Raw genomic sequence first — 22762 nt, forward strand, 5'->3', positions numbered from 1 at the left:
TAAGCATAATTGTGATGCCCATGATAGAGGCGAGCTGATGAGGGTGGGTCAAGCAAGACTAACAGGTGTCACCTTAGACGAATTCCACATCGAAATGTGAGAAGAAAGTGAAGAGCTATATAGGCATGAGTTAAGTTCACATTGTACGCCCCTTTTAGGACTCAAGGTGGCCCAACCCAAAAAAATAAATCCGTGCGGCCTTAGACTCAAAGTAGCTAAAGTATTAGAACAGTTCTTTGAATTGGAGCTCTTTTGTAAATAAAAAAAAAAGTATGATAAATGACGATGCATTGCCCAACTTATGCCTGCGTCAATAAGTTCAATTTGCCATAAAAAACACATGTTAAAATGTCTAAGCAGCTACCATTTCAAGCTGCTTCTTTCGCCCAACTTTTTTTTTAGGTCAAAAGTGGTTTCTTTTATCATGAGACACAACATGTGTGTAGGTTAGATATAGTCTTTTCAGCTACGCTTTAAGAAAGAATGAAAGATACACTATATATATAATACATAATATATATATATATATTATATATATATATTATATTATTATATATATATATATATATATATATATATATATATATATATATATATATATGGCAAAACGGCTTTGTGCCCACTTAAACTTGCACTAGTTTGTCATCCCGGTATATAAACTTATAATTTTTTTCATTCTAATACTTCTACGTGACAGAATAAGTATATATTAATAAACACCTTTGACCATTGATTATGCTTGTGTGGCTGAAGAATATCTGATGTGGACAAAATATGTGCAAGTCACGCTTATATGGCGCATCCATGATGTTGATTGCATTTTTTTAAAAATAGTAAAATTTACGAAAACACAAAATAGAAGAAAAAGATTTTTACATGTTCTTCTTTCCTTCCATTCTCCCTCTTTTCTCCTCCATTAATGAAGATAAAAAGATGGATCTCCTTTTATGTGAAGTTAAGGAAGAGCATGAGTTATGGTGAAAAGGAAGAGAAAGAAAAAAATTTAAAAATTAACCTTTTCAGGTCATTCTTTCTGTATTGATACGGACATTCAACCTATTGATGGTCAAAACTTTAATGGGTTGTTATTTTGCTTAATATTTGTTTTTTTGTTTTTTTTTTTACTTTCAAACCAATGCTCGCTGACAATGGAATTCCGGCTAGTTCTAAACATTTTACTAATTTCGGCAGTGGTGTTTGGAGACAAGAAAATATAAGGTGGTGAAGAGGGTGAAGTATGGTTGTGTCTATGGTGGATTAAACTTGTGGTGGCGGTCGCCTCCCTTGCGAAGAAGAAAAAGGAAAAAGATTTTAAATATTTTAATAAGTTGTAAAAATTGATTCGGACCCATAAATTACACATGTTAATTAATAATAATAGATAAAGATATAATGTGTCAGACATGTCACAGCGATTGAGTAACACGCTTAGCAGGAGGTGTTTATTACTTCTATTTTTATAAAGTAAAAGTGTTAAAAGAAAAATTATAAATTCAAGTGGCCACGAAGCCGTTTTGCCAACTAAAGAAACACACTAAACATCTTTTGCAAGAATGGTTGTTGTTTATTAAGGACTCATCTACCCTCTTAACTTAATAATGTTCGTTGTTTTGTAAGGACTTATTCCCTTATAATATTGAATTAATGACCAAATACTCAGGCTCATTTGGCGGAGTAAACTGAAAGCTCACCTTATATATATATATATATATATATATATATATATATATATATATATATATATATATATATATATATATATATATATATATATATATATATATCATGTTTTAATTTGGCCTTTCATGTAATCGGCTATTAAGTATTTCGTATATAGCAGGACTGTGACCCTCCTCTCAACCCAATCCTTTACTTGACCCTCAAAACTCACTATCGAATTGTAACCGAAGTAGATCAAGAGAAGGGACGATACCCACAGATTTGACCCAATGTCAGACGGGCCAAGGGCTCAGAATGAGACGAGTCAGGGATCTCTTCAGTTAAGATTAACTCTGTGGCAACTTCAAATGACAGATAATTTGTTTGCATTATTTTTTTCCCTATTTAGTAGCGCGCTCTGTTTCCAAGAATTAACGTAGTATTATTCATATACATACAAAGTACAGTTTCTTCATGATTCAGTTTCACATAAACTTATGAAAAGATGTTTCAACTCTACATGCATTCTACAATTCAAAAGGAACTAACCAAAATACTTTAAATAAGATAAGTCCATTCACCTAGAGATGTAGCTAGGCTGCATTGATCTATATTTACAAACTCGCATCCTACCGTTTTCTCTGGGGGCGAAATCAAGATTTGAATTTTATGATTTTTCCATAGCTTGTCTTCACTATTAGGTTTGCAATTAAATATTTATACATATGTAATCGATTTCCTAATATAAATACCTAATTTAAGTAAAAATTACTGAATTCGTTCAAACTCGTTCTCGAAAGTCTAGCTCCGCAACTCTTATGAATCAAATAAAAAGTTGATATTTAACTACACAATAAAAAATTACTGAATTTACTCGAACATGTACCTAATACCAAAGTTTACATGTAGAGACATGTTTGCTCAAAAGTTATCACATATCTTATGAGTATAAAACAATATAAACAAATCACGGAAAAATCATAGCAAATCGTAATAATCCATTGGACCAAGCGAAGAACATGAAAATAAGTACTCAAGGTTAGGAGAAGAAATCTTAACAACTTTTATTGATAATATTTGTTTGGCCTGCCTCTCCATGAAGAGGTTTAGAGCCTTACAATGGTGTTTTCTCTTCCCATAAGATGGGTATATTTTTATCTTCTCTCTCTCTCTTGTGAATAGTGGTGAAGAAGCAGCCCCCTTTCTAGGGCTTCCACTCTTAGTATTTATAGATGTGAGCTTCGTGAGCTGGCAATAAATGGCCATGGCCACGCTGAGGTTCCGTCCCCATGGGGGAGTGAATGGGTCGTGCCCTCGTAGATTAAATCAGACAAGAGTCGAATCCTCTTATGAATAAGTGGCCATACCACTAATTAATTATGGATTAGCTCAAGACGAGATTAACTCTGTTAATTACCGTGAGATCGGATTTTGACCCATACAAGACATTTCTCGAAAGCTCATTCTATTGGACCGAGAAATGAGTAGACAAAAAGAAATGTAACTACGCGGTATGCAGTGTGTTGGTACGAAGGAAACTCTCTCTAGCATTTCCCAGAAGAAACTGTCTTATAGCCTGTTTCACCAAGCTGCAAAAATCAACTTGTTTTGAGAAATGTTTTTTTTCAAAAGTATTTAAAAGTGCTTTTCTCAAAAGTAATTTTGGTGAAACCAGTTTGTGTTTGGCTACTTAATTTGAAAAGCACTTTTGAGTAGCAATTAGTATTTACTCAAACTTTTAAAAATGCCTTTTAAGTGTATAAAAAGCACTTATGAGTAGCAATTAGTTTTTACTCAAAATTTTAAAAACGCCTTTTAAGTGTATTTTTCTCAGAGTGCTTTTCAAAAAAGTATTTTGAGAGAGAAGCTATTTTTTTCTGCTTCTCCAAAACTGTTTCTGTTTCTCCTCGAAGCACTTTTTTTTTCCTCCAAAAGCTTGACCAATCACTTCAACTTTGAAAAAAAAAAATTTGAAAAAAATTACTTTTAGAATTGAAGAAACTTGGTCAAACAGGCTATTACTATCCAACACTCTTTAAAACTTAGAAACTATTTCAAATGCTATCAGGAAAAAAAAAAAGATTAAAACATAAGCGGGGAAAGTTGTTCCTTCCCTTTTAATTTATTTTTTGATATTTAATTGCTCAAAAATGATTTATTTTCTGAAAAGTATTTATCTCCCTACCAAACACACTCCCATAAGGATTCTCCCCAAAAAGAGTGAATATTTGTCCATAACATAAGGTTTTTACTGAGTTTATCACCTAAAAATAGCGATCATTTTAAGTCGCGAAATTCTCCTACTTATAAAAGAACTAGATTGCCAAAGCTTGTGTTGTGCACGGGCATTTGCTTGATACAGTTTATGTTATTGTACAACTACAAAATTACCCAAAAAAAAATCAACACCAAGGAGATATTTTTCCCATTGAATAAAGAAAAGAAAAGGAAGGAAAATATGAAGATTCAAGCATTTAGTAAAATTTCAAAAGATGGAGGTAGTCTTATCAAGTACTTGAAGGTACATAACATTACGAAGTACAACAAAAGAAAGTATTCGAGTTGCTCCTCGTTACTGGTGTTCATTCTCTGTAAAGAACTTCTATAGTGTAATATCATATACCGCAGACCTGGAGGATATCAAACAACTGTAATCTACAATATTAAAGCCAGATTTATATTGTAACTCAATTTTTACGTGTGGCTATACAAAATAATCTCCTATTGCAAAGGGTTTTTATTCATTTATCAAGGATCTTGGTTTCCCAAAGTTAAAGAATAAATTTTCAGGAAGCATCTCTATCTCCATGTACTAATCTCAAATCGCTGGACAGACTGCATGTGAAGATCAAAATGGCACAAGTGAATGCAATCATGTACAACTGTTTGTACATGGACAAGATTAGTATTTCATACTTGTTTTTGTTATTTATCTGTATTGCTGTAAGTAAATAAAACAGTAATCTTTCTGAAAAATAAAATAGAAAGTTAGTAGAAACAATTCTGAAAAATAATATTCGAACTTCAAAATAATTTTTGAAACGTTGAAGGAACAAATCGAGCCCACTGAATACACAGTGTGTCCTTAAGGAAATTATTCCCCTCAAGTACCCGAGGTTATGGAATATATCCTCCCAGGATAGAACGATTTAACTCGCCGGAGTGTTGGTACCAAAAACGCCGATGATCGGCGAACCACTCGACGGCAGCAAAACACACTGGAATTTTAGTGCAGAAGAAGAAAAAGATAATCAGAAAATTTCGTAAGTAAATATTCTGGGATTTGAAGGTCTATTTATAGCCAACTTGGTGATGTTTCTGAAGAGGTTTGCGACCTTTCAGAATAGTCATGACTGTTGGAACAGGTGTGACACTGTTTCAGAACAGCCATGGCTGTTGGAAATTTTTGCGGGAAATTTAAAACGAATTTAAATTAATCCTGGAAAGAAAAACGGGCTAGACCGGACCGGGTCGCGGGTCATCCCTCTATTTCTTTTCCCACCATTTTCCATTCACACCTCTTTTGTTATTATTTATTAAATAACAAACCCAACAATCCCCCACATGAATGGGGAATGGTTATAAACTTAAAGGAATGCACGGACGTGTGTGTGTTTTACAAACAAGAATTGATTGCATCTGGATAAGTAGGTTTCCCTTTGAACTTTCCGCAGTGAACTTATATCGGATATAGTCGGTCAATCGGTAGATTTGATATCTTGAACCGTCGAGCTTTGTTGTATACCTAGACAACATAAGTCACACAATCAATCCTTAACCATCTATGGTTCTCACGGTTGTGTTCGTTTCAGCCATGAACACCGCCTGGTTTCATGAGTGCTTAGAGAATGGGTCTTTACTTTCATTCTCCTTGAAGCGGCTTACACTTCACACTCACATAGGTGATTCCTAAACGTGTAATCCTAAAGACACACTATCTGGTCATATCCTGCCAGACTTAGCAAATCATTAAAAAGCTTTAAGCTTTATTGACTCATCAAAAAAGCCTTAATGCTTTACCTCATTTTTGAACATTGTCTTCATCACGAGAATGGGTTGAGTTAGTTGACAATGTTGAACCATCATTCATAACTTTGTTTGATCTCTTTGAACCTAGGTCTTGGGATCTCCAATCTGCTAGGTAGAGTTACCGCCATGATGACTTGTCCTAGGCCTTTAACCCCATTCCCTTTGATGATCTTTCAACTGCCTCTCTAGATAGGCCTTTTGTAAGTGGATCCGACACGTTATCTCTTGACTTTACGTAGTCAATTGTGATAACACCACTAGAGAGTAGTTGTCTAACGGTATTGTGTCTCCGTCAGATATGACGAGATTTTTCGTTATACATAACGCTCCCTGCCCTACCTATTGCCGCTTGACTATCACAATGTATACATATAGGTGCCAAAGGTTTGGGCCAAAATAGAATATCTTCCAAGAAATTTCGGAGCCATTCAGCTTCCTCACCGGCCTTATCTAAAGCTATGAATTCAGATTCCATTGTAGAACGGGCGATGCACGTTTGTTTGGATGATTTCCAAGATATTGCTCCAACCCCAATTGTGAAAACATATCCACTCGTGGATTTAACTTCAGATGATCCGGTGATCCAATTTGCATCACTATATCCCTCGAGCACGGAAGGATATTTGTTATAATGCAAAGCATAATTTTGGGTATGTTTTAGATATCCCAAAACTCGTTTCATTGCCATCCAATGTATTTGATTGGGATTACTTGTAAACCGACTCAGTTTGCTAATAGCACATGCTATATCTGGTCGCGTACAATTCATGATATACATCAAACTTCCCAATACTCTTGCATAGTCCAGTTGTGAGTCACTTTCACCTTCATTCTTTTGAAGTGCATAACTCACGTCAATTGGAGTCTTGGCAATTTTGAAATCCAAATACTTGAACTTGTCAAGTACCTTTTCAATGTAGTGAGACTGTGATAATGCTAGACCTTGTGAAGTCTTGCGAATTCTGATTCCTAAGATCACATCAGCAACTCCTAAGTCTTTCATGTCGAATTTGCTAGCCAACATGCGCTTTGTAGCATTTATATCTGCCATACTTTTACTTATTATCAACATGTCATCAACATATAAACAAACAATGACTTCATGACCTGGAGTATTTTTAATGTAAACACATTTATCACACTCGTTGATTTTAAATCCATTTGCTAACATTGTTTGGTCAAATTTTGCATGCCATTGTTTGGGTGCTTGTTTAAGTCCATAAAGCGACTTAACAAGTTTGCACACTTTCTTTTCTTTACCAGGAACCACAAAACCCTCAGGTTGTTCCATGTAAATTTCTTCCTCCAATTCTCCATTTAGGAAAGTTGTTTTAACATCCATTTGATGGATTTCAAGACCATACACGGCCGCTAGTTCCACTAACACCCTAATAGATGTTATCCTCGTTACTAGCGAGTAAGTGTCAAAGTAATCAAGGCCTTCCTTTTGTCTATAACCTTTGACAACAAGTCTTGCCTTATATTTGTCAATAGTGCCATCAGCTTTAATTTTCCGTTTAAAGATCCATTTCGAACCTAAAGGCTTATTTCCTGGAGGAAGATCAGCCAATTCCCATGTATGATTATCCAAAATTGATTGAATCTCACTATTGACTGCCTCTTTCCAAAATGCTGAATCAGAAGACGACATAGCTGATTTAAAAGTTTGAGACTCATTTTCAAGCAAGAATGTCACAAAATTTGGTCCAAAGGACGTAGATGTTCTTTGACGCTTGCTACGCGTTGGATCTTCTATACTTGGAGTATTTTCCTTTGGTTCTTCCCGATGTCGTTTAGGTTTTTCACTTAACGACTCGCTTTCAGTTTTATACGGATAGATGCTTTCAAAGAATTCAGCATTATCTGATTCCATTACTGTATTAACATGAATTTCGGGATTATCAGATTTATGAACCAAAAATCAACATGCTTTACTATTTGTAGCATATCCAATGAAAACGCAATCTATTGTTTTTGGTCCAATTTTAACCCTTTTAGGTAAAGGAACCTGTACCTTTGCTAGACACCCCCACACTTTGAAATATTTCAAGTTGGGTTTTCTTCCTTTCCATTTTTCATATGGAATAGATTGCGTTTTGCTGTGGGGTACTCTGTTGAGTATTCGGTTAGCTGTAAGGAGAGCTTCCCCCCACAAACTCTGCGGTAATTCGGAACTTATTAATAAAGAATTCATCATTTCTTTTAATGTCCGATTTTTCTTTCCGCAATTCCGTTGAATTGAGGTGTGTAAGGTGCAGTAGTTTGATGGATAATTCCATATTCCAAACATATTTCTGCAAACGGAGATTCATATTCTCCACCTCGATCACTTCTAATCATTTTGATCTTTTTATTCAATTGATTTTCTACTTTATTCTTGTATTGCTTAAATGCTTCAATTGCTTCATCCTTACTATTAAGCAAATAAACATAACAATATCTAGTGCAATGTCAATAAAAGTAATAAAACACTTTTCCCACCTCGAGATCGTGTCGAGCTCATATCGCAAATGTCAGTATGAATTAAGTCTAAAGGATTTGAATTCCTTTCAACAGACTTATAAGGATGTTTTACAAATTCAGATTCAACACATATTTGACATTTCGATTTATCACACTCGAATTTAGGCAATACTTCTAAATTAATTAATTTCCGCAAGGTTTTATAATTGACATGTCCTAAACGAATATGCCATAAATCATTTGACTCCAATAAATAAGAAGAAGCTGAAATTTTATTCATACTGTCAACAACCATTACATTGAGTTTGAAAAGGCCCTCCGTGAGGTAGCCTTTTCCAACATACATTTCGTTCTTACTTACAACAACTTTATCAGAAACAAATACACATTTGAATCCATTCTTTACAAGTAAAGAAGTAGAAACTAAATTCTTCCTAATAGTTGGAACATGAAGAACGTTGTTGAGCGTTAACACCTTGCCGGAAGTCATCTTCAGGAATATCTTCCTATAACCTTCAACCTTGGCTGTTGCATTATTTCCCATGGAAATTTCTTCTTCCGGACCAGCACTAGAGTAAGTCGCAAATGCTTCTTTGACAACACAAACATGTCGAGTGGCTCCAAAGTCAATCCACCACTCCTTCAGATTTCCAACTAAATTGCATTCCGAAAGCATTGCGCAAAGATCATCAATCTCATTATTCTTCTCCACTATGTTGGCTCGTCCCTTCTTCTTATCCTTTTTCGGGAGACGACAATCTGGGCTTTTGTGACCGACTTTTCCACAAGTGTAGCAGTTGCCCTTGAATTTCTTTTTGTTCTGCTCCTTAGTTTGTCCAGAAAACCTCTTCCTCTTCTTACTTTTTGGAGCAGTCTCTTCAACGATATTAGCTCCCATGATCGTTGAATTTCCACGAGACTTCTTTTCGGCTGTTTTGTTGTCTTCCTCGATCTTTAGACGTATCACAAGATCTTCCAACTTCATTTCTTTGCGTTTGTGCTTCAGATAGTTCTTGAAATCTCTCCATGAAGGAGGCAATTTTTCAATCATAGCAGCTACTTGAAATGCTTCATTCACGAACATACCTTCAGCTATAAGGTCGTGAAAAATAAGTTGAAGCTCCTGAACTTGGGTTCCCACAGTTTTGCTGTCTATCATTTTATAGTCTAGAATCTTGGCAACCACGAACTTCTTCAAGCATGCATCTTCTGTCTTGTACTTCTTCTCAAGTGCGTCCCATAATTCTTTCGAAGTATTCATTGCACTATACACATTGTACAAGTCATCTTCTAAAGCACTTAAGATATAGCCTTTGCAAAGAAAATCTGCCTGCTTTCATGCCTCAACAACCATGAACTTTTCATTATCCAGCATGTCCGCAGCAGGCACTGGAGGCTCTTCACTAGTGAATTTCTGCATACCAAGTGAGGTAAGCCAGAAAAACACCCTTTACTGCCATCCTTTGAAGTTGGTTCCAGAAAATTTCCCCGATTTCTCAGCCGGAGGAACAACAGTGCGGCTTGACGAGGCTATCGTCGTTGCACCAACAGTCGCATAAGGATTTCCATTTTCATTTGCCAGTTCTTACTGTTAACAACAAAAGAAATCAATTAATGGCAAAACCAAAACAGTAAATAATACTGTAATCAATAAACAGTACGTAATAAAAACAACTAAGGTTTTTATATACTGTTTTACAGAAAAACGATGAAGTTTTTATGTTCTTCAAATCGTTTTCTGAATTTCAATATCCTGATGAAGTTTTTATATCTCCAAATCAGAATAGTAAAATTCAGGAAGAATACAGAATATAATAAATATAATTTCCTTAAGATTGTTATTTATCTGTATTTGCTGTAAGTAAATAAAACAGTAATCTTTCTGAAAAATAAAATAGAAAGTTAGTAGAAACAATTCTGAAAAATAATATTCGAACTTCAAAAAAAATTTTGAAACGTTGAAAGAACAAATCGAGCCCACTGAATACACAGTGTGTCCTTAAGGAAATTATTCCCCTCAAGTACTCGAGGTTATGGAATATATCCTCCCAGGATAGAACGATTTAACTCACCGGAGTGTTGGTACCAAAAACGCCGATGATCAGCGAACCACTCGACGGCAGCAAAACACACTGGAATTTTAGTGCAGAAGAAGAAGAAGAAGAAGAAGATAATCAGAAAATTCCGTAAGTAAATATTCTGGGATTTGAAGGTCTATTTATAGCCAACTTGGTGATGTTTCTGAAGATGTTTGCAACCTTTCAGAACAGTCATGACTGTTGGAACAGGTGTGACCCTCTGAAGAGGTTTGCAACCTTTTAGAATAGTCATGGCTGTTGGAACAGGTGTGACACTGTTTCAGAACAGCCATGGCTGTTGGAAATTTTTGCAGGAAATTTAAAACGAATTTAAATTAATCCGGGAAAGAAAAACGGGCTAGACAGGACCGGGTCGCGGGTCATCCCTCCATTTCTTTTCCCACCATTTTCCATTCATACCTCTTTTGAATTTATTTATTAAATAACAAACCCAACATTTTTATCACAACATATTAACGGTTGTTTCATGTCTGATACATGATTGGGCAACAAAATTATCCAGCATATCCAAAGATTATAAAATATGTACCTGCGACACAATTTATCTTTTAGCTTACACTCCTAATATATTCTTCAACTTGCTTCCGTGATAAAACCTAATTACATACTGAAAGTTGTAGCTGCAACAAAAGAAGATGCATTCCTTTGGAAAGTTGATCATTCCATAAACATCCGTCGTTATATGCCTTATTTTTAGAAGAATGCTTTGTTGCTATTTCAGTATTTCGCGCCTCAATTTAAAATAATGCTGATGTAGAGGACACTTACAGAACTAATTAATATTGGTTTTAGTAAATAAAGATGAATGTTTAGCCAGTTTCTAAGAAAACAAGGTACTAAGAAAACGACTTGATTCATCAATACAAACACAAATCTGCTACCTAACAATTTCAACTATGAATTTCTTAAGAGTATTTTTCCCGATAAGCTTAGCTGGTAATGCATAATACAATTTAATCTAGCTAGCGGAAAAGGTTCATTACCACTAGAAGAGAAAAGGGGAAACAAATCCAGCATAGTAAGTATAGCTTCAACATATAAATCAGTCATATTAGCAATCATATTCAATATCATATACCTGTATACTTGATCTCATAGAACCCCTGACAGGTCACATATATCACTTGCAAAAGATTTTAAAGAGACATAGTTGATGTTGATACTCTTCTCAAACCAGCTCAAGAATCCATAGGATAACATAAGATTCATTTAAAGAAACATTAATCAAGTTAAGAACGAATCTGGAATAAGAAATTAATAACTAGAAACACATTAGGAATCTATTAAACCAAAAGTCTTCAGTAGCTGATGTGTGGCGATAATTTCATATTTTAGTACATTAATTACCTTGCATTTTATGTGTTTTAATGTTAAACTACACTTCATTTGCGCGTAATGTAGTCTATTTATTGAAGATGAAAGTAGAGAAAAATGAATATTTAAAGTCCAAAGCATGCTCGAAAACAGTTGAAAAGAAGAAAGAAAGAAGTGAGCAGCAAAAAGATGAGGAAGCTAGCGAAGCAAGCTAATGAGCTCGCGTTAGAGTTGGCTAGGCGAGCCTTGGAGCTCGCATGGGAGCAGGCTACGCTAGGGATAAGACGAGGTCCATCTCGCATGGGAGCTGGCGCTGCACGGTGTTAGGCGAGGTTTATATCGCGTGGAGCCTCGCGAGGCATGGTCTGAGGCGCGCTTACTTCGAATTCTGAAGGCTTATTTTGTCTCCTGGTTTGACTAGGACTTGGCCTATGTCGTTTAGGTCTTTCACTCCACTTATAAATAGACATTAAACACCACTTTTGAAGGAGTTCTGCGATTGGAGGCAATAATAGCTCGTGGAACACTTGTTGGGAGATAGAATCATCAATTTCTACATTCCTTCATCATTACTTTGTAATTTATTTATGCAAAATATTTGGGATATTGTTACTATGAGTATGAGTAGCTAAACTCCTAATCTAGGGTTTGATGGAAACTATTGAAGGATGGTTTTTCCATTGCATTTAATATAAATTCGCCATTTACTTTTCTCTACTTGTTCAACTATATTATTATTGTTGTTGGTCGAAGGGCCCTCAATAGACTGTGCCTATTTAGTGTGTACTGCTCGAGAGAGAGTACGCATTTAGGTAGTTGTTGAATAACACCACTCCTACCGTATTTGAGAGATCAATACGGAGGGTTTAAAGGCAGGATTAGAGATAACGAAACCTTATTGCGATCATAGTGAGCGGTAAATTAGTGCCAGCTAGCGCAGTTCGAGAGAATATGTCTAGTAAATTGTGGTAGTTGCTCGAGAGAGAGCTACGACACTCAGAGTACTCGGGATCAGTAGAGGATACTTAGGCGAAATTATAGAAAATGTAGCGGGGAAAGTTCCGATAATAGGGGAAATCAAAACCCTAGACCTTTCTAATCTTGTCTACAACATGTTCGTAGTTAGTTATTAATTACTGCATTTTAATTACGTGACATTTAGTTAGTAAATATCCAATTTGTTATTCAAGTATTACTGAAGATTAATTGCGTGAATTTGTGCAAGTCTAGTAGCTTAATTCTACGTGGGATTCGACTCCGGACTTATAAACCGGATTATATTTGCAACAACCGCTAAACCTCTTAGGAGGCATAGTTGGGCATGATCAAATTTTGGCTTCGTTGCCAGGGAATTAACGGTGGTATTAATTGCAGCTAAAATAAGTGCTAGAATTCTTAGTGTAGTCAATTTTCTTCATTTTAAACTAAATACATTAAAATTCTAAAGTTTGTAGTCTTGGCTGTTACATGTGCATGCCTAGAAACTCCTCAAGAACTGGTGAATTGTTCGAAGCATTATCAGAACCTGAGAAAGTTTTCAAGGCACTTAATCATGCAAACAAGAAGGGCAAACAACATAACTCAACAGAACAAATCGAGCCAGATATGGATGATGGAATAGAAAATCCAAACATCAGAAACAATGTGATTACCCAAACAATTAGGGTATGGTACCTATTATGCTAGAAGTAGCACTGTATGATTGGGCACAACCCACCGTTAAAAATCTGACAACCGCAATTGCAGTCCCTCAGATAGAAGCGGAATTATTTAAAATCACAAACAACATGCTACATTTGTTGCAGAACAAGGGGTTGTTCTCGGGGTCTTACATTGAAGATCCTTAGCAGCATCTAAAAAATTTCGTGTCGGTATGTGTCACGCAAAGACAGCCAAAATGTGATATCGGAAGCAATAAGGCTATTGTTGTTTCCATTCTCGGTGGCGGTAGAGGCTCAGACTTGGCTAAATTCGCTCCCCATAAACTCCATTACCACTTGGGAGGAATTAGTCGAGCAATTTTTGAACAAGTTCTACCCACCCAATAAGACTGCCAAACAAGTTGATGAGATATTGAGCTTCAAGCAGAAACCAGCTGAAACATTGCAAGAAACGTGGGAGAGGTTCAAATTTATGCTGTTTAAGTGTCCATACCATGGCATTCTAGATTAGATGTTGGGGCAAAGGTTCTACATGGGACTGGCAGACAACTGAAGGCTAATGTTGATGCTTCAGCAGGTGGAGCATTTTTGAGCAAAACATTCCGAGAATGCAAGGTCTTACTTGATAAAATGGCTCAAAACTCAGGATGGATGACAATAGACTCTACGACCACTCCTGTCATTCACTATGTGGATTTGGACCCAACAAATTCCATAGCCGAGAATATGGACAGTCTGATGACGCAAATGAGTATCCTCACCAAAAAGATTGATGAATCGGGCCAGAAGCAGTAGATAAACATAGCTGATGCGACTAATGGGAGCTTATGTACACCATGCATTAATCAACCATATGTATGTTCGTGGAGTGCTGAAAGTGAGAATCAGAATTATCAGGAAAATATAAACTATGTGGCCAACTATGGAGGACAGAGGCAAGGTGGTCAGAATTGGCAGTAGCAAAATCAGCAGTATAGACTAGCACAGCAGCAATACAATAATGACAACAATCCTGGAGCTATGCGACCACAGGGTCAAGTTGTGCCGTACCAAAGGCAACAGGGATATAATCAGCAAAATCAGCAGCTAGCTTATCAACAGCCTCAACAACAACAGATAGTGAGACAAGATGATGGGTTGTCTGAAATTAAAGGAATGCTGCAACAACTAATTGGGTCCAATGGAAAAATGCAAGAGAAAGTCGAAGCACACGACTCAGCTATCAAGAGCATTGAGATTCAACTAGGGCAAATATCCATGGCCCTTAACACTCGTCCACAAGGGACATTACCTGCGGACACACATGTTAATCCAAAAGAGCAGGGCCCGAAATAGTTGATGGTTGTTAGTTTGAGAAATGGTAGAGACCTTGATCTAGAGCAAGAAATTGCTCGCGAAAGTCGACCGACCAAGACGCTCGTGCCAGTACCGATTGAGGTAGATGAGTCAACATAGCTGACAGAAGTAAGAATTCAACCAGCCCAGGAGGAAACAAACAAGAAAAAAAGAGACTAAAAGGGGGCTAAAGAAGTGCAAGAGAAGGCATTAGAAAAAGTGCCCGAGCAGGATCAAACTCAAATCACAGGAAAAAAGCGACCTCCAGCACCCTTGCCACAAAGATTGGCCAAATATCAGAAGGATGAGCAATATAAGAAATTCATGGAGATGTTGAAGCAAATCCAGGTGAACATTCCATTGATTGATGCCTTGAAAGAGATGCCTGGTTATGCAAAAATGATGAAGGCCTTGATGTCTCGTAAGTTCGACTTTCAATACGTGGCCACTGTTACACTAACTCAGACATGTAGTGCTATCGTGACGAGATACATAGCTGAGAAGTTATCCGACCCAGGGAGTTTCACAATCCCATGCACAATAGGCAACTATGTTTTTGCTAAAGCATTGTGTGATTTGGGGGCGAGCATAAACTTGATTCCCTTGGCTATCTATAAAAGGTTAGGCATTAGAAGAGCAAGACCCACATCCATGTTACTACAGCTAGCTGACCGAACAGTGAAAAGGCCATCAGGTATACTTGATGATGTACTGGTGCAGGTTGGAAAGTTTGTGTTTCCAGTAGATTTTGTCATTTTGGATTGTCGGCGATGAGATTCCCATAATTTCGGGGAGGCCATTCTTTGCCACTGGGAGAGCTCTCATTGATTGTGAAACTGGGGAGTTAAAGATGAGACTGAACGATGAAGAGATCACATTCAATGTGCAGAAGTCTATGTGGTGACCCAGTGATTTTGCTAATTGCTCTCTGATAGAAGCTGTGGATGTGATTTCGGAGGAGGAAGATGAGGCTCTGAATGCAAACCCTTTTAGCAGCCTACCTCATGAACTTAGAAGAGGTAGATGGTGAGGACTTGACGGAGTGGATTTTGGACCTCAAAGGTCGAGGGTACTGGAAAAAAGAGCTCGAATTCGAGTCTTTACACTTAGAAGAAAGAAAGACCCCTCCACCTAAGCCATCAATTGAAGATCCACCACAGTTGGAGCTAAAACCGCTACTGTCTCACCTCAGGTATGCTTTCTTGGGACCTAACACATATTTACATGTTATTATCTCATCTAGTTTGTTAGATGTGCAGGCAGAATAGCTTTCGCAGGTGTTGATGGAGTGCAAGACAGCAGTTGGTTGGACCATTGCAGATATTAAGCGTATCAGCCCAGTATTTTGTATGCATAAGATTTTACTGGAGGATGGGCACAAACCTTCCAGAGAACATCAAAGAAGGCTGAACCCCAACATGAAAGAGATAGTGAAGAAAGAAGTGATCAAGTGGTTAGATGCGGGAATCATCTTCCCCATCTCTTATAGTAACTGGGTCAGCCCGGTTCAGTATGTGCCAAAGAAGGGTAGAATGACTGTAGTGCAAAATGAGAATAACGAGTTGATCTCAACAAGAACAGTCACAGGTTGGCGAATCTATATGGATTACAGAAGGTTGAACGAGGCTACCCGGAAAGACCATTTCCCACTACCATTCATTGATCAGATGCTAGATAGATTGGCAGGGAGGTCCCACTTCTACTTTCTAGGTGGATACTCGTGGTATAATCAGATCTCTATTGCTCCATAATATAGAGAGAAAATGTCGTTCACCTGCCCTTATGGCATCTATGCCTTTCGGAGAATGCCATTTGGCCTATGCAACGCACCCGCCACATTCCAAAGGTGCATGATGGTCATCTTCACAGATATGGTAGAGGAAATAATGGAGGTTTTCATGGTCATGGTAGAGGATCTATTTTTATCAAATCATTGCTCATGGCCAAACTAACCATTTGAATAAAACAATCAAACATATGATCTTTTTCATGTTAAAGCTTTTAGCAATTTCACACCCATCTTTCAAAGATATACATATACAACGAGTACTATCCATTAATCAAGTTTCAAAAGGAAATACTTTTCATAAAAATACATCTTTAGCACTCAAATATTTTATATTCTTTCCAATACTCAAGTTCGAATAAAACTTATAACATTTTCCTCAATCATCGTTTGACATCAAATCTTTAGAAACAAGATTTTTCAATTGTAAAATAACAAAACTTTCTTTATGCAACACAACTCCAAATACATGGTGATATCCTTTTCCGCTTGTCCCCACAAGTATGGATGCATATTTACAAACTCACATAATAAGTCAAATATGATTTTAGAGAAATTTCCTCAAGAAGAGTAAGTATTAATCAACTTACCTCAATTTCAAGTTTCAAAATAATAGTACGACGATTCAATTCATTTAGAACTCTCAAACGTCGCCAACAAGGCAATATCTACATTAGACATCCCAAGACATCAAAATGTATCCAAATATATGTCGATACCCATTTAAGGTTCACAAGTTAACTATAAGTCTTCAACAAGACCTATTCACCCATACATATCCCTTTTATCCTTAGTTGCTTCCATCATTGACCTTTAAGCCTAATACATGTGGTGGGGAATTCATTCGATGATTGCCTTATGAACTTGAAAAGAGTATTGAAGAGGTGTATGGAGACTAATCCGGTATCAAACTGGGAAAAGTACCATTTCATGGTACAGGAAGGTATAGTCTTGGGGCACGTAGTGTCGAGTAAGGGCATTGAAGTGGATCGCGCAAATGTTGATGTAATAGAAAAGTTGCCACCACCCACTTCCGTCAAGGCAATAAGAAGTTTCCTTGGCCACGACGGTTTCTATAGGCGATTTATAAAAGATTTTTCTAAAATTTCTAAACCGTTGTGTAAATTGCTTGAAAAAGATAACCTTTTTGTATTTTCTCATGACTGCAGGGTAGCTTTTGAGGAATTGAAGAAGAGGCTGGTGTCTACACCTCTCATAGTTGCACCCGACTGGGAGAAACCATTTAAGTTGATGGGTGATGCAAGCAACTTTGTTGTGGGAGCAGTTCTTGGGTAGCGAAAAGATAAAGTCATGCATCCAATCTACTACGCAAGTAGAACCTTGAGTGGTGCCCAACTAAATTACATAATGACCGAGAAGGAGATGCTAGCAGTGGTGTTCGCATTTGACCAATTCAGGTCATACCTGATAGGATCGAAGGTAATTGTTTATACTGACCATGCTACTCTCAGGTACCTAATTGAGAAGAAGGAGTCAAATCCGTACCTGATTAGATGGGTGCTATTGCTGCAAGAATTTGATTTAGAAATCCGTGACCGAAAAGGAACAGAGAACCAAGTGGCTGATCACTTGTTTAGGATAGAAGGAGCAGAGAAGAAGGTTGAGGTAGAATAGATGTGGAGCACCATGGATGTAGACATTGTAAACTATCTGGCAAGCGATATTTTTCCCTATGACCTTTCCTCTGTCCAAAAGAAAATGTTCTTTCGTGATTTTCGCATGTACTATTGGGATAAGCCTTATCTCTTCAGGATTTGTGTTGATAACATGATCCGGAGATGTATCCCCGAGATAGACCAATCTTCTATTTGCATGCTTGTCATGCATCCTCATATGGTGGCCATTTCGGGGGAGTACGGACAACTGCGAAGGTGTTGGAGTCACGCTTTTACTGGTCGACATTGTTCAAAGATGCACACTTCTGGGTGAAGAGTTGTGATGAATGCCAACGAACCGGGAATATTTCCCGCCGACATGAGATGCCCATGAACCCAATTCAGGAGGTAGAAGTGTTTGATGTATGGGGAATCGATTTCATGGGGCCTTTTATCAGCTCATATGGCAATAAGTACATACCCGTAGCTGTGGATTATGTGTCAAAATGGGTGGAGGCTGCAGCGCTCCCGACAAATGATGTAAAGGGAGTCATTGGTTTCTTGAGAAAGAATATATTCACCCGATTTGGCACTCTACGAGCAATAATTAGTGATGGAGGCACTCACTTCTGCAACCGAGCCTTCGCAAAGTTGTTAGAAAAATATGGTGTGTGCCACAAGGTTGCCACCCCATATCACCCACAGACGAGTGGGCAAGTGGAAGTTTCGAACAGAGAGATCAAGAGTGTGTTGACAAAGACCGTGAATTCTACAAGGACGGATTGGGCAAAAAAGTTAGACGACGCACTCTGGGCCTATCGTACCGCTTTTAAAACTCCAATTGGCATGTCTCCATATAAACTGGTATTTGGGAAAGCGTGTCACTTACCCGTGGAGTTGGAGCATAGAGCCTTGTGGGCCTTGAGGCAGGTGAACCTCGACATGGAAATAGCGGGTACAAGTAGAGTCACAGAGTTGCATGAGCTTGACGAGTTTTGTTACCATGCTTTTGAGAGTACAAGTCTATATAAGGAGAGAATGAAGATGATGCATGACAAACATATTCTTGAATGGAATTTTAAACCTAGAGACGTGGTATTACTATACAATTCAAGATTGAAGTTATTTCCGGGCAAGCTGAAGTCTAGATGGTCGGGACCATTCAGAGTAGTAGGTGTTATCAATTGGAGCTGTAGAAATTGAGTCCGATGATGGGACGAATAGGTTTAAGGTCAATGGGCAAAGGTTGAAACATTACTTGGGCATAGATGAGAAGAAATTGGTATCGGTGGCTCATTTTCAAGAGCCAAAAATGTTGAGTGAGCCTTCAGTTCGAAAGTCTACGTCGTGCCGCAACGTTAATTCAGGCGCTTCGTGGGAGGCAACCTATTGTAATGTTATATGCGTCATGTCGTGACGTTAACTAAGGCGCTCGTTAGGAGGTAACCCAATTCATAGTTCATTTTAGCGTAACTAGAATTTTTCTTTTTGGTTTTAGGCACTAACATATTTGCGGGCAGTACCAGAGGACCGAGCAGGAGACCTCACGGCACCAGATTCATAGCGTGCTTTGCCAAGCTGCATAGCTTGCGTCGCCAGGTGATTTTCTCGTTGTGGAGCTCGCCCATCAAGGGTTATAGCAAGGAGGACCTCGCGGAATCCCTCGCGCCCCACGCCTCAAAACTCGCATTTGAGCTCACCTCGCCAGGTTTGTATCCTCCCTTAAAACCTAACATAAACACTGCCTCAAACACAATGTTTCAAACACCCCTCTCACGCAAACACACTCCCCCTCCCACACAAACACACATTGCCACTCCCCCCCCCCCCCAAAACAAACTCATTGAAGACAAGTATTCATCCACTCCTTTCCTCACGTGCAACATCAATTCTAGAGCAATCCCTTCTCCTAAACATCTAAGGTATGGTTTCTAACTCTTTTCTTTGCCAAATTTCAATTTGTGTAAAGGCATGATGTTGGATAACTTTTGGGGTTGTTCTTCATAGTATCAATGTGTGTGTGTGTCCCAAACCCATAAACCCCATAGGAATGGTATTGTTGTTGTGTGCAAAAGTGGTAGCACGGAACTCCCAAGCCGATTTGGGAGGGTGAGGCAATCCCTCACCCCTACTAGCACTCCCATGGCACTAGTGCATGCTAAGTGTTTGTTATAATGCCTCAAAGGCATTCTTTGTCCCCATTGGAGCCCGAGTCTTTGGGATTATAAGACCAGGGTTATGTAGTCGTGCACCACTTTAAAATCTTAAGTGTGGGGTGGCTCCCTGGTAGCCCGATGCTTCATAATTGGAGGAAGCACCCATGTGTCATTGCTTGATTCTCATACGAAGAAACGATGAGGTGAAGTCTGAGTAACCTCGGAAATTATTGATAATCATGTGTTAAACTCTTAAGTGTGGGTTGGCAAGACCATGTTTTGAAAGATTGTAATACAGCTGAAATTGATTTATGCTCACTTGTGTAGGTACAAATATGCCTCCAAGAAAAGACACAGTTAAAGGCAAAGCCACGTCCATTGCTCCGTCTAAGGCTAAGTCTACCTCCGCACCGCCCCCAAGAAGAGAAAAGAGGGGAAAGCTACTTCCAGTCAAGGTGAATGACTGCGAGCAGTTACAACTATTGTAGCCACCCGTCCACAACCTTAGGGCCAACAGGAATTTGGAATCATAAGCATATCCCCACATGTTAAGGATTGGTACAAGCGTTGTAGGCCAAAACATATACATCCGGAAGCTGCTACTCATGAACGTCTCATGCAAGCCAAGTACCAAGCTATTTGGAGAGGAAACAATGAGTTGGGTTTGAGCTATGTGTTCCGAAACTCTAGAGATATCAATGTCAATCTTGCAAGGAAATTTTATGCTGGGTTTGATCCAGAGGATCCTGAACAACTAGTGCCGATGCATGGAAGGTTGATAGATTTTTCAGCCTCAGCAATATGCAATTTCTTAGGTGCTCTAAATGTTCTTGGGGAACCCTTGGACCACTTCATAGTCCGTCCTACTTATCGAGAGCTGAGACACACTCTTTGTGGTGTCAACTCTGTGGAAGCTTGGGTACGGGATAAGAAAACCAATCGCCATGGGAAGTCCCAAAGAAGAATATGAAGGCAGAAGTGCAACTATGGTTGAAATTGATTAATATACGGCTCCTACCGAGCAACCATGACACTCTTATTAGCCGTGAGAGGACTTGTGTGTTATATTTCTTATTGACGGGCCAAAGGGTGAATGTGGGCCACTTGATCCGTTAACAGATGAACCAAGTGCGAACTAGCAAGAAAATTGACCGATTGCCCTTTGCAAACATGCTAACTCAGTACTTGCGGTAAGAAGAGGTGGAGGAGGAGAAGGAGTTCAATCACATCATTGCTCCACTCCTAAGACTGACGGACCTCACAAATGTTGGGGTTAAGGAGGAAAACACCACAACTTCACTGACAGGGGCTGAGCGCAATGCACACTATGACAGCTTCATGGCCCATTTATATGGGATGATGGACTTACAGCTTCGGATAGGGGGGCGGCTGACCACTACAGAGGAGAGGGCCATATTGGAGCAGTGATTCTCGGTCAATGTTTATGCTCAGCAGCTAGTTGGGATAGGTGATGGATACAGACTCCCAGAGGACGAGGATGTCAACACACTTGAGCAGTTTGAGGCCGAGCCGGAGTGGTCAGATGATGAGGAGGAGGAAGCACAAGACGAGGAGTGGGTAGCCTCAGAGGAGGAAGGCGATGATGCAGTTTGATCAGGGAGTTTTTCATCCACCTTACTTGGTTTTTTGTGTTTTGTCAATTTGTTTATGCACTGAGGACATTGCATGATATAAGTGTGGGGTTGTAAATTGTAAATATTAGGCTTGTTTTAGTTATTTGTTTTTAGTTATTGTCGTGTTAGAAAATAGTGTTATATTAACTTTTAGAGAGAAAAAAAAGTAGAAAAATTGGACTCTTCCCGACGATGGATCTCCCAGACAGTTTTCTTGAGGGAATTAAGTATAAAGAAAAACACAAAAAATATTTTCTTGTAGGTAGTGTAGTAATTCCCCCTTGATTTTTCTTTGGCCGCGGTTCTTTTTTAGGGTTTTATTTGAACCGGGTGTAGTTAGTTTTAATTTTTAGGAATAGAACCCACTGGGCTATGAATTGAATTGCAGCGAATTTCTTAACTTTGTTATTCCTTGAGAATAGTTAGTACTCTGGTTGTGACGCTTAGGCTCAGTTTTTGACTCTAATATAAGTACCTTAAATCGTAGATTCTTAAATTTGCTTAACTGCTTTGACTGGAGTGTCGTGATAAAACCAATCCTGAGTGAATTATGTGCCATGTCTATATGAGGTTTGTATGTATTCTGTGCATTGCATTTGATGTCTAGAACTTGCCCAGTGTGTGTGCAAAGCGAAATAGTAGTCTTGTTCAGTCTGGAAAGTGATATAGGTGTTTTTTTGTTGAGCTATATATATATATAATTTACTCACCTAAATGTTATGTAACGTAGTTAACCCCTTTGAGCCTATAATCATGTTCTTTGGTAACCACATTACAAGCCTTACCCCTTTGTTTGAATCGACCATATATTTGTACCTTGTCACCTCTCATGGGCACTTGAATTATGATGAATTATATAAAAGTTAAAGTGTGGGGGTGGTGTCACGACCCCAATCCCGGTTGTGATGGCGCCCAACACAATGCTAGGCAAGCCCGACCATTTCGACACTCACAATCCCTTTTACAAAGCTTATACCCAATTAACAAGATTTAATGACGTTTAACATAAG

This window comes from Nicotiana attenuata, chromosome 10 (assembly GCF_001879085.1).
Source record: "Nicotiana attenuata strain UT chromosome 10, NIATTr2, whole genome shotgun sequence".
Classification (NCBI taxonomy): domain Eukaryota; kingdom Viridiplantae; phylum Streptophyta; class Magnoliopsida; order Solanales; family Solanaceae; genus Nicotiana; species Nicotiana attenuata.